Source organism: Scyliorhinus torazame, chromosome 8 (genome assembly GCF_047496885.1).
Source record: "Scyliorhinus torazame isolate Kashiwa2021f chromosome 8, sScyTor2.1, whole genome shotgun sequence".
NCBI lineage: Eukaryota > Metazoa > Chordata > Chondrichthyes > Carcharhiniformes > Scyliorhinidae > Scyliorhinus > Scyliorhinus torazame.
The window spans coordinates 48,632,669-48,646,775 of NC_092714.1; the positions used below are offsets into that span (position 1 = coordinate 48,632,669).

The 14,107-nt window shown below is 44.5% G+C and overlaps 1 protein-coding gene across 3 annotated transcripts in view; it reads left to right on the plus strand.

The window, feature by feature from the left end:
* Nucleotides 1-14,107, plus strand: part of LOC140427822 (uncharacterized) — a 218,228-nt gene that overhangs the window by 165,183 nt on the left and 38,938 nt on the right. For 2 of the 3 annotated variants that reach the window (XM_072513524.1, XM_072513525.1), the window contains one exon: nucleotides 11,312-11,376. The exons of the other annotated variant lie outside the window; for it this stretch is intronic. The gene's annotated coding sequence lies outside the window, so the exon portion shown is untranslated. The remainder of the gene's footprint in view (nucleotides 1-11,311; nucleotides 11,377-14,107) is intronic. 3 annotated transcript variants of the gene reach the window in all.

The window sequence follows — 14,107 nt, forward strand, 5'->3', positions numbered from 1 at the left end:
CAGCCTTCTTAGGTTGGCCACCAGCTGCCTCCCCTTTACAAACCCAGTTTGGTCCTCCCCAATTACATCCGGTACACAATCCTCAATTCTAGTCTCCAAGATCTTGGCCAGTAACTTGGCGACTACGTTGATCAAAGAGATCGGCCTGTATGACCCATAAGCCTCTGGGCCCTTACCCGTTTCAGAATAAGCGAGATGGTGGCCTGCGACATCGTCGGGGGTAAGCTCCCTCTGTCTCTTGCCTCGTTAAAGACCCTGACCAGCACCGGCCCCACTATCCAAGCAAATTTTTTGTAAAACTCCACCGGATACCTGTCCGGCCCCAGGGCTTTACCCGACTGCATGACCTTCAGGCCCCCCAATACCTCTTCGATCCTGACCAGGGCCCCCAGTCCGTCCACCAACCCCCTCCCCACTCTTGGGAAGGTCAGTCCGTCCAGGAATCGCCTCATCCCCCCCCCCCCCCCCGTTCCCCCGGGGGGGTTCCGAAGTGTACAGCTTCCTATAAAAGTGCCTAAAGACCTTGTTCAGCCCTGCCGGGTCACCCACTAGATTACCCTCCCCCTCCACTACCCTCCCCACTTCCCTAGCCGCTTCCCTCTTCCTTAGTTGTTGTGCAAGCATTCTACTGGCCTTCTCCCCATGCTCCTAAATCGCACCTTTTACCTTTCTAAGCTGCTCTACAGCCTTGCCTGTAATCAGCACCCCAAATTCGGCCTGCAGCCTCTGTCGTTTCCTGAGTAAATCTGGCCTCGGGAATTCCGCGTAACTCCTGTCCGTCCGTAGAATTTCCTTAATCAGTCGGTCCGTCTCTGCCCTGTCTGACCTGTCCCTGTACGCCCAGATTGAAATCAGCTCCCCTCTCACCACTGCCTTCAGTGCCTCCCAGAGCATCGCTGCCGAGACTTCTCCAGTATCGTTCACCTGCAGGTAATTCTGCATGCATTTCCTCAGCCTCTCGCACACCGCCTCGTCCGCGAGTAATCCAACTTCCAGCTTCCATGGTGGGCGCTGAAAGCTGTCCTTACAAAACTGAAGGTCTACCCAGTGCGGAACATGGTCCAATATGGCAATTGCCGAATATTCTGCCCCCACCATTCCGGCCAGCAGGTCCCTACTCACAACAAAGTAGTCAATTTGGGAATACATCTTGTGGACATGGGAGTAGTACGAGAACTCCATCGCCGTCGACCGGCTAAATCTCCACGGACCTGCTCCCCCCGTTTGCTCCATGAACTCTCTCAGTTCCTTTGCCATCGCTGGTAACCTGCCCGGTCTTGAACATGACCGGCCCAGGTTCGGGTCCAGGATCGTATTAAAGTCCCCGCCCATGATCAGCTTACGCGAGTCCAAGTCGGGGATCTTCCCTAGCATCCTCCTAATAAAATCCACATCATCCCAATTAGGGGCATACACACTGACCAGGACTACTCTCACCCCTTCGAGCTTACCCCTCACCATAACGAACCTGCCACCCCCATCCACGACGATGCCCTCCGCCTCAAATTGTACCCTTTTATTAATCAGGATCGCAGCCCCCCTCTTCTTAGAATCAAGCCCCGAATGAAAGACCTGACTGACCCAGCTCTTCCTTAACCTAACCTGGTCTGCCACTTTCAGGTGCATCTCCTGCAGCATGACTATGTCCGCCTTCAGAACCCACAGATGCGCAAACACATGCGCCCTCTTCACTGGCCCGTTTAACCCTCTAACATTCCAGGTGATCACAGCCTGGTTGGGGGGCACTTGCCGATCAGCCATCCCCTTTCCTTGGCCAGCCCCCCAGCCATGTGTTGCGCTTCATCTGGCCCGCCTCCTGACCGGCTCCACCCATGACCTCCTCACTGTTGCCATACCCAGTTTCCATCCCGTCAGCAGAACAACTCCCCCCCCTCCCCCCCAGAAACGCCAACCTATCATCTAACCCCTGCTCTAATCTAACTATATGCACACACACCCACCTCGGCTTCCGTTGACTAGCCCCACTCAGCTAGCCTGGGGCTCCCAGCCTCAGCGCCAGCGCGTCTCCCACCCATTGTTCCCAGTCACCCCTCCCCGACCCTTCCATACCACTTCCCCAGATCAGCCCTACTTAAGCAAACACTCGATACAAGTCATAAACAACCCCCACAATAGCGCAATTCAAGTTAAACTAGAAAAAAAAGAGATAAGAAATAACAGGCACTCTCAGTCCGTCCCATACAGAAAAAGATTGCACAAAGTTCCCCTGAAGCATCCATCTTAACCCAACCCTTTTAACTGTTTTCTTTATTATTTTCCCCCCAGCCAAACTCCAACTAATCAAAGAGCCCAAAAAGGAAACATTCAGGGAAACGACGCAAAAAGCACGCAAAAAAACCACATCTCTATAACCTTCCAACACCCTATAAAGGTCGAAAAACAGAACGACAAAAACGGACCCAAACATGCAGGCAATTTTCAAAACGGGAGAGACACCACATATACTTAAAAGTTCTGACATGAGTCTAAATGTCCTCAGCTCAAGGCCAGCCCTTGCTTCTTAACGAAGTCCATCGCCTCTTCGGGTTCCTCGAAATAGTGGTGCTGCCCCTCATACGTAACCCACAGTCGCGCCGGAAAAAGCAGCCCGAATTTCACCTTGTTTTTATACAGTATCTCCTTCACCTGCCTGTAGCCTCCCTCCTCCTGGCCACCTCAGAGCTCAAATCTTGGTAAACACGCAGGGTGGTATTGTCCCAAATACAGCTTTGTGTGCTCTTTGCCCATTGCAGCACCCGTTCCTTGTCCAGGTACCTGTGAAAGCGAACCACCATCGCTCGTGGGGTACCCCTTCTTCGCAGCTGCCTCACCTGCACTCTGTGTGTCCCGTCCACCACCGGCGGGCACGGGAACACCTCGTTCCCCAGCAACTTCTGAAACATACCCTCCACATACGCGGCAGCGTCCAGCCCCTCTGCCTCCTCCGGGAGGCCCACGAATCTCACGTTCTGCCGACGAGATCTGTTGTCCAGGTCCTCCAGCCTTTCCAGAAGCACTTTGTTCTGGCCCTCAACCTCCGAATCTCCACATCCGCCACCATTTAAAAATCAGCCTGCTCCTCCACAGACTTCTCCAACTGCTGGAACTTCTCAGCCTGATCATCCAGCCTTTTTTCCATCCGGTCAATCAACGTCTGTAGCGGCTCCAAGTTGTCACGCTTCAGAGCCAAAAAGCCCTCCTGCATAGCCTGCAGCAGCTGCTCCATTGTGAGCTGGGCTGTCGGCGCCTTGCTCTGAACACCAGCCATGCTGGTCTCTCTCACAGCCTCTACTGTGCCCTTACTCGACCACTTCTTCTGCTGTTTACGGTCCCTCCGGCTTCTTAGGTCCATACAATTCTGTATGGGTCCTGTGCCTGAGTACTATTGCTTTCCAGTTCCGCGCTCAAAAGCGTGAAAAAGTCAGGGGAAAAGGTCCAGAAGTCCGACCGAAACGGGAGCCACCAAATGTGCGACCTACTCCCTCATAGCTGCCACCGGAAGTCGCGTTGAGAGATTCTGAGGATATTTAAGGTGCTCTATAAATGAAAGTACTTTCTTCTCTGAACGGGTTTAGAGCGAACGATTCCCAACATTTAAGAACACCTTCATGGCCAGCACCAAGTGGAGGCTGGAACTTCACAAGGGGAGAGGGAAAGTTGGAGTGACCCTCAATAGTCTCAGACCAGGCTGTCCGTCAATATCTCTGAGCAGCCAGTCATACGAAAGAAGATTGCCAGTGTTTCCTCTTGGTCAGAGAAACCACATGATGCAGATAGACTTCCCAAAGTGGGAATGAGAAAATAAATCCAAGTACTGTAGAGAAATATAAACCTGGATGTCTGGAAGACAATACGAAAACTTTGCAGAGTGTATTAACTATCTGAACAGATTTTAACTGTGGGATTATCCAACTGGAGACAGTGATATCCTTCTGCAGGGGGAAATATCAGACAGAACTTACCACTTGGATTCAACTAAGCAATACAAAACTCGATCAGATGGGCCAGGTTCCATCATTGCACTTGTCTGCATATATTCAGTGATTCAGTGATTGCACACCAAAAGGAATCTGCTGATTATAAAGACATCCTGAGGATACAATAGGGTGCTATATAAATGCAGGATACAAAATGGGTGGTCAATCTGATACTGACAGTTTTCTGCCTATGCCTCAGTTGACTTCAAACACAATCACAATCAGAAATATGGGTTGATTATCAGTCTAAGTCAATACAAGCCCATCAGTGTTGAGCCCAATCCTGTATTCCTTCTGTTTTGATTAGGATTGAAAAGTTAATAGGAGGCAGTTTTTCCGACTGTTTTCTGGTGTTCTTTTCCAAGCCCAATGACATGGAGGGTAACTGTTTAACTACCATGCTAGCTGAGATCATATAACCTAGATCATATAACCTGGGCGGCACGGTAGCACAATTGTTTAGGACTTCTTCACCCAGAAGGTTGTGAATCTATGGAATTCCCTGCCCAGTGAAGCAGTTGAAGCTCCTTCATTAAATGTTTTCGAGATAGTTTTTTGAAGAATGAAGGAATAAAGGGTTATGGTGTTCGGGCCGGAAAGTGGAGCTGAGTCCACAAGAGATCAGCCATGATCTCATTGAATGGCAGAGCAGGCTCGAAGGGCCAGATGGCTTACTCCTGCTCCTAGTTCTTATGTTCTTATGTTAGCACTGTTGCTTCACAGCGCCAGGGTCCCAGGTTCGATTCCCCACTGGGTCACTGTCTGTGCGGAGTCTGCACGTTCTCCCCGTGTCTGCGTGGGTTTCCTCCGGGTGCTCCGGTTTCCTCCCACAGTCCAAAGATGTGCAAGTTAGGTGGATTGGCCATGCTAAATTGCCCTTAGTGTCCAAAAACAAAAAGGTTAGAGTAGGTTACGGGGATTGGGTGGAGGTGTGGGTTTAAGTAGGGCGCTCTTTCCAAGGGCCGGTGCAGACTCGACGGGCCGAATGGCCTCCTTCTGCACTGTAAATTCTATGATCTATGAACCTTATGAAAATGAAAATCGCTTATTGTCACAAGTAGGCTTCAAATGAAGTTACTGTGAAAAGCCCCTAGTCACCACATTCCAGCGCCTGGTACGGGAATTGAACCGTGCTGCTGGCCTGCCTTGGTCTGCTTTCAAAGCCAGCGATTTAGCTCTGTGCTAAACCAGCCCCTTATGGGATCTCCCTGGATTGCATGGCTACTAGTAATGTCTTTATCAACTGAACCACCAGCAATGTGCCTTCTAATGGTGTGGCTCTTGTTAATTTTCAAGACATTTGATTATTCAAAACCTCACATTGTCACCACCTGCAGCAATCAGTGTGATTTGTACCTGAAGGTTTACTATGATTGTTATGATCCCAGTTGATGTTATAACTGGACAGGTAGATCCCAGAATGGAATCCTGGCTCAAAAGACCCAAACTTATACTTTTTTTAAAAAGTAGAGGGACAGGGTTACAGGACCACCAATTAATTTTAAGAACAAGAAAAAAGAACATCTATTAAACATGAAAATTTGGATGATGATGCAATACTCCGTTACTCCCCATCCCCTTATCTTACAAAACACACACAGATTTTAAGATTTACATGGATTATAAAGTATATTGTTGTACCTGTAAAACCTCAGGTACTTTTGACCAGTTTACTTAGAGTTTTTACCTAGGTTTTATTTTTATTAACGAAGAAACAAACCACAAACACAAGTTCAAAATTCAACAATATTTATTAACACAATTAACCCTTACATTACCCACAAAATACTAGAGGTACCCATGATCAGTGTATACTACCCGTAAAGATGGCTTGGTAGGCTTATGGATCTGATCGCTGGAATTCCTCTGGCCCGTCTTCACAAAGGTAGTTTGCGCTGGCTGTCTATTCCTTGCTTCCTTTCCTCTTCTGGTCTGGTCACGGTTTGGTCTGGTCTGATCTGGTCTTCACTTCTCTGATCTGGTCAAGGTCACCTCGCAATCCGAGTCTTTGCTTTCGAGGGGCCTGGAGCGTCTGTTTTTAACCCCTTTCCTTCACACCCTTTTGCCATTTCGTCTGGCTTTCTGTCAATGATGCCTCAAGAGGGGGGTCTCAGCAGCCAATGGTCCGGTTGATGACCGTTTGACAGACCACCTGAGCCCGCCCCAGGTGTCCCATCTCTGGTGGTGTGAGCTGCACATAGCCTGTTCTCATATAAGATGACAGTAGAAACTCTGGGTGACAGAAAGTCTGGCTCCATTTGGGCTACTGACAATAGACCTGTGCATATCAATAGGGTGCGATGATCTCCTTGATCGGTGATTAACGGGGCAGGTCCAGACATATTCTGGCAGTTTGTCTGTTGGTTGTATTTGACTTTGGTCAAATCTGAATTATAACAGCCTGCCTGAGATTTGACTGCAGTATGATTTTAAAATGTCCAATTCTTTAATTTTGGATATGCAATTTAATCAGGCAAATTCTTTAATTTAAAATACCCAATTTCAATAGGACCTAAATCTAGGCATTGCTAGGTTACCACAATATCTTAAACTGCAACAGTCTCAGTAACACAACGTCACTTTGAACATGCAAGATGGCTGCGGCCAAGTACACTCTCCACTTTGAACCTCAAGCGAATATCTGTGGATTTCTTCTCAGAATCCTCCCAGAAGATTGTCACGCGAACGTTTCCAAACGTCACTCCCAAAAAACATGCTTTAAAATCTTTTTCACACTACTTTCCATCAGTAGATTACATTCTGAAATCCAGGCCAGGTTTTCCAAATAACTTGTTCAAACAAATCTTCCACTCCACTTCTAACAACCAATCCAGTATCCAGATTTTACCACTTCCCCTTTAACATAGAACATATAGTGCAGAAGGAGGCCATTCGGCACATCAAATCTGCACTGACCCACTTAAGCCCTCACTTCCACACTATCCCTGTAACCCAATAACCCCTCCCAACCTTTTTTTTGGGTCACTAAGGACAATTTAGCATGGCCAATCCACCTAACCTACATGTCTTATGACTGTGGGAGGAAACCGGAGCACCCGAAGGAAACCCACGCAGACACGGGGAGAACGTGCAGACTCTGCACAGACAGTGACCCAGCGGGGAATCGAACTTGGGACCCTGGTGCTGTGAAGCCACAGTGCTATCCACTTGGGCTATCGCGCTGCCCCTTTAGGATTTCTTTGTCTTGACTATGTACAAACTGCTCACAATTGCTTTAACTCTTTATTCTCAGACTCTATTAAGATGGCATCAAACTTTTCATTTATCTCTGGAATCTTCTTTCCCACTTTAAAATCTGCTAACTCAGAATACTTTGTTTACTTTTCCTCCGGAATTCCCCTGAATAATACCTTGGTCTTGTTCTCTTAACCTCACTCTTCTCCAGACATTCTTTATTTCCCAATTCCTTGGTTGTCTGGACTGTATCGAGTTATTTGGGAAGCCTGCCTCTTTGCAACTCCCTTCTCCTGTCTAGCCTTTTTTTGACAGAGTAGAGAGGTGCTCAATCCCCAGTGCCCTTCCTCCGACAGCAAACAAATTCAGCTAAAAACTAAAACTTCAAAACATTTTAACCTTAAAAGGCTCCCAGTTGTTAAGCACCCACTGCTACTTCTGTTTACTCTTTGAGCCGTAATACTCTCTTAGCACAATGGAAACACAGTTGGAATTGAAACCAACCCCCACACATACAGACTTTTGTCCAGCATGAATCTAACAATAGGTTTTACCACTTCCAGGCTCAAAAACATTCAGTTAAACCCACTTAAAATTATATCTTATTTCTAACATTTACCAATACAAATTCCTTAAAACTACCTTTGTGAACCTAACAATAATTCACAAAGGATCTAGCTGACACTCTGGTCTATAACATGTTGTCTTCCAAAGTGATAACATTAGCTTTAAGCCCACTGGTTAATCACATTGATTCATGTTATCAGTACCTACAGCATAATTCATTAAAGCTGATAGATTTACATTGACATTATCGTATACAAAGTGAACACATATGTTCTTCAAAATAAATAGTTTGTTCTATTTAAAGAGGTAGAAAGTTCCCTCAGAGCTAAGCGTGTTGAGCAAATTATTTTAAATTGTAAGTGATCATAGTGGTGGAGCTTAAGAGGCTCAGGAACTTTCCTTTCCATTCTGCATATTCAGGGTTTTTCTTCTGCATAGTTACAGGTATGACGGTGAGGCTAACATTGTACCAAACAAATTACTGCCTTAAACACCAATGGGTACAACCTAGAACTCATGAAGGCCTTAGATGCCATTGCTTCAAGAGCAAAGTCCTACCAGAGACCCATAGCTACAATAATTCAGGATTTTCAGCCAAAATGTTAAGCTGTCATTTTCTTTACATGCGCTGCTGGGTCTGCTACATGTTCTCAACATTTTCTATTTTTGCTTTACCTTTTTTCCAATTCAAGCATTCAATCTCTTTATTTCTCAATTACATATTTACTGCTGTCTATTATTGCCACAAATGGGTTCAGGTACATCATCCCTTTAATACTGCAAAGCCGTGCGTCAGTTGAGCATTTGGCTGCAAGAAAAAATAATTCATACTCAGTAAAATGTGATTGAACATCATGTCAAAGGCACTTACCCACAGCCTGAATGCAAAATCAAGATGAAGTGTCAAATTTTCGAATAGATAATTCTGTGCACACTACATAAATAAACAGATTTCTGTCTAACATCTTCTCATGTCTTCTTCCTAAAGTACTAAAATATTAGTTACGAGGAGGGGACCGACTTGAAATACTGGTAGATTATGAGTTAATGTTGGGTGTTATTTCAGACAAAGTCTGTAATGGTATGTTACACTGAGATGTAAAATTCTGAGCAGGGCAGCTTGTGTACAAGGGAATCAACTGTTGCTGGAAGGAAACTAAATTTATTTTCTGGTGGTTCTTTACGAGATTGATTCACAATCTTAACATAAAACCAATTAACAACCCTATCTGATGAAATCAGGAAGGTGTATACGTAATCATTTAATTAGAAATGTTATTTATTATTTACTTTATAATGCTAATCCTTCATAAAGTGATATTTTATCCAAATAGCTAATGGGGGAGAACAGGAATTATTACTTCCCCTGTCGCTACTTGTAAAGCTGCTATAATATGTACACAGAAGAAGAACCATTCATAATAACAGGTTAGAGGAATGCAAATGTTAAAGGTCACAAGACTCAGCTGCTTAAAACATTAAACAAAAGTAATTTTAAAAAGAGAATAAAAATGGCTAGAATATACATCACTGGATCAAGTGACGTTCTTAAATGCTTAAACTTTGTTCCTCAACCATATCATTCACGAGTCTAATAACCTGCAAAACATAAAGGGCAAGTGTGTTCCATTAAATAATCACAGAAACTCAAGAGACTTAAAGTACGCTGCATGTACTTTGAGATGTGTACATGTATGACCAGATAACATTCTTAAAGGGAACACACAATACAACAAGCTGGCCACATGCAGCAAAATGGAGAAACTGGAAATCCCAGGATGTACGACAAGATAACAACAACAGCAAAAATTTGCATTTATATAGCACCCTAACACAGTAAACACCCCAAGCTGGTCCCAAGCAGCAAAATGGGAAACTGGAAATCCCAGGATGTACGACAAGGTAACAACAACAGCAAAAATTTGCATTTATATAGCACCCTAACATAGCAAACAAGAGCATTGCCTAACAAAATTTGACATTGAGCTCCAAATAGAGATATTAGGCAGATGAAAAGTGGCTTGTTAAACTGGGCCTTTCCTTCCTTTACAGTTGACGTGCATTTGGGAGACATTTTCACATCCCCACAGAGCAGGTGCAAAAGCTCTATTTGAAAGAAATGAGGGCATTTAAATATAATATAATTAACATAAGAGTGATGTGGACTAATTACAAATGGAATCTGTAGCTGGCAGCTGGCATGAAAAATCCCACATGCAAATACTTGTACAATGACAAAACAGTTGAGTTTTATTAATAACAATGAAGGCAGTGGCGATGTGGTATTGTCGCTGGAGGACTACTAATCCAGATACCATGGTAGCACAGTGGTTCTTATGTTCTTATGTTAGCACTGTTGCTTCATAGCGCCAGAGTCCGGGTTCGATTCCCGCTTGTGCAGAGTCTGCACCTTCTCCCTGTGTCTGCGTGGGTTTCCTCCGGGTGCTCCGGTTTCCTCCCACAAGTCCCAAAAGACGTACCTGTTAGGTAGATTCTCCCTCAGTGTACCGGACAGGCGCCGGAATGCGGCAACTAGGGGATTCTCACAGTAACTTCATTTCAGTGTTAATGTATGCCTACTTGTGACAATAATAAAGAGTATTATTATTATTAATGTTCTGGAGACCCGGGTTTGAATCCCACCATGGCAGATAATGAAATTTGAATCCAATTTTTAGAAATCTGGAATTCAAAGTCTATTGATGACCATGAAACCAAGGTCAACCGTCATAAAACCCCATCTGCTTCACTAATGTCCTTTAGGGAAGGAAATCTGTCATTCTTATCTGGTATATCCTACATATAACTTGAGACCCACAGCAATGTGGTTGACTCGTAGCTGCCCTCTGAAATGGCCTAGCAAGCCACTCAGTTCAAGGGCAATTAGGATGGGAAATAAATGCTGGGTCAGCCAGCGATGCCCACATCCCATGAATGAATAAACATAAATAATGCGGTCACAAAGTAGGTGAGAGGGTTTGATATATACCTCTGCTTTAAACGTCAATTGATCCTAGTTTAAGCAAAGACAACAGCAATGAACTGCTCAATATTTACCAATCCCGACTGGAATTTGCAGCAGGAATAGAAGTGGAAAGGTGTACATTTGTGGGAAGCGTCCTTATCAGGTGAGGAATAACAATGATGGATGTTTAAAACAAATGAAGTGACATCAAATCTTCAACAACCTCCATCCTATTTTTTCTGTGATGAAGCTAGCAGTAAAACCAGAAACCTTTTCACCTTGTTTGTCAAAATTTTCCAAAATATTAACTCTAAAAAGTCAGATTGATTCTGCATTGTGAAGACAAATGTACGTTAGCATTCTGTGGATTCATTAATTCCCTTCAGGCCCTAAGCTTGGACATTTCTTTTGCGCCAGATGTATTTTTTAAACCCAGCTGAAGGGCACCATCTAGTGTGCAGATTCCACCTGTAGGTTTATACATCACTTTTTATTGACACAAAAACTACTGGTTAAAAACTTGTGCATGTTAATCACTAAATATTTGATGAAGAAAGGCAAAATTGGTCTAACATTGTACTTTTCATCTGATTTATTTATTCTCCAGATCAGATCTGAACTGCTTTGAAACCGTTAAGACGCATCTCTGTCTCTTTTCCCAACTAGCGCCTGGTAAGGAAAACAAAGTAAATAAAAGTGGAGTCATTTCCTTTTGAGTACAGGATGTTGGGAAAAACTGCAGATCAAGATGCCTTTGAGGTCCTTTAAAAATCGGAGACCTTGGTGGAATGTGAAGGTCTTAATATAGCTACTTAACATATGGCTGCTCCAGTGTCCCAACCGCAACTACTGTGTTCCTCTCTGCCCCCACCATAACACCAGACGTTGCAAATGAACTTGCATGGTGTTGTTATACATGCAAGCTAAACTTTGAACTGGCAGATATTACCTGCACTTCTGTAATGGCAGACTAATATTTCATTCAAAAAGACAGCAGCAACTCCGATAGAGCAGCGCTCCCACAGAACTGCACTGGTATGTCAGCCTACCTTATGAGCTATTTAAGGTTAAGGGGAGGCAGTGGCAGAGTCACTGGACTAGTAAACCAGCGATCCAGAGTAATGCTCTGGGGACCCAGGTTCAAATCTCACCACTGCAGCTGTAGAAATTCGAATTCAAAAAAATCTGGAATTAAAAGTCTAATGGTGACCGTGAAACCATTGTCAATTGTCGAAAAAAATCATCTGGTTCACTAATATCCTTTAGGGAAGAAAATCTACCATCCTTACCTGGTCTGGCCGACATGTGGCTCCAAACCCACAACAACGTGGTTGACTCTTAAATATCCTGTCAAGGGCAATTAGGGATGGGCAATATATGCTGGCCCAGCCTGCGGTGCCATGACCCATGAACACATTTTTAAAAAGTAGAACATCACCCAATTAGGGTTGCCGATCTGATTTAAATGTATTCCTGGAGGTTTCATCCCATGAAACCTTTCGTGTGGGCGGCAGGATAGCATAGTGGTTAGCGCAGTTGCTTCACAGCTCCAGGGTCCCAGGTTCGATTCCCGGATTGGATCACTGTCTGTGCGGGTCTGCACGTTCTCCCCGTGTCTGTGTGGGTTTCCTGCGGGTGCTCCGGTTTCCTCCCACAGTCCAAAGATGTGCGGGTTAGGTGGATTGGCCATGCTAAATTGTCCTTAGTGTCCAAAAAGGTTAAGTGGGGGTTACTGGGTTACGGGGATAGGGTAGAGACGTGGGCTTGAGTAGGGTGCTCTTTGTAAGGGCCGGTGCAGACTCGAGGGGCCGAATGGCCTCCTTCTGCACTGTAGATTCTATGATTCTATGACTTGCCCCACACAGCAGCCATTATTTGGCCAAAACATGCACCCTGATGATGTTTTATGTTAATTAGTCTAGCGTTGGCATAATTACTGAGATGTTGGTGTGTTCAAGCAACAACTGTTTGATTTCATACAACTGACTTGCGTACAACTATCCACGATTAGGTATTACGCTGCCGAAGCCATGAACATTCTCCCTCTTGAGCCCGAGTAATGTGTCCTCTTGTAACATCATTTTCGGAGGAATGTTCCACAGTTCCACCCATTAACCCTGTTTCCATACATTAATTGGAAAGCAAAAATAGTCATTACCCAATTGAATGATGTTTGGCTGTCAGCCGACCAGCCTTTTCTTTCCATTTTTAATATTTTTACATCTGGTAAAGAGAAATGTTCAAAGAAAATGACAAAAAACCCAATATTTTTTAATGTCCCAATGATTTTTGTCCAGGGTTGAGCATATGTCCTGCCGATTGGCCTTCAATTCCTGGTTAGTCCGGGCCACCCTGGAAAGTTGGCAACCTTACGACCGAATCCCTTCTACTTTTAAATAGCCACATTTGGGAATTTATAGGAAAATCCTTTTCCCAAGTGTTGGACGATAGATTTTGACAGTTAACCAGTTTCTGTTGAGAGGGTTAAAATTCCTTAAGCCAACTGGAAAAATTGTTATCAGATGTTATCCCCAAAGCAAGATTACTTTTAAGTGGTTATATTCACTATTTTGTAAAACTGACTAATCCTTAATGCAGAATCCACAATTACCCCCCTTTGTTCTCCAATTCATTGACAGTTTGTGAAACAAACAGGTGTTTCACAACCACACCATCAATGCTGGCAGTACTTCACCTAATTCCAGTCAGCGGCCAGTATTATTCAGCTTTTAACTGTGGGAATCTGTTATTGAAAAGATACATTCATTTAACTTCAGTCTAAATTGCAAAACATTACCAGCTGACAGGCTGTCTGGACACTCTTGATTTATGTTGAGCAGATTTTTCAACGAGACATTTTGGCTTTCCTGAAGTTCAGGCCTAAGAGTCCTGCTGTGCAGGCAAATCCCAGCCGGTGACGGTTTAAGAACCAGTCCAAGCTCATATTAAAACAGCTTATGTCCTGGTACAGTCTATGCACTCTGGAAATTTCTGTGAATGATTCTCCTTATATCGCAATTCCCAGAATTTACTATTTAGAAGAACGATAATGAAGTATACTGCAGATCAAAATCTCAACCAAAACCAGACAAAACTACGGGTACACATCAACTGTGCTATACATATAAATCCTGTAGGGAAGGAAATCTGTCATCCACCCTTAATTGGCCGACATGTGACTCCAGATCCACAACAGCATGGTTGACTCTTAATTGCCCTCGGAAATAGCCTAGTATGTCACTCAGCTCAAGGGCAATTAGGATGTGTTATAAATAGGTCTGTCTCTGAATTGGATACATTGCTTAAAGGGACTGCTCCGAATGCCTGGCTCGTGGTCTGATTAGTTTGCGGGTGTAAAGATTTGGGGCTGGATTCTCCTGCCCGCCCGCCGCAAGAACGCCAC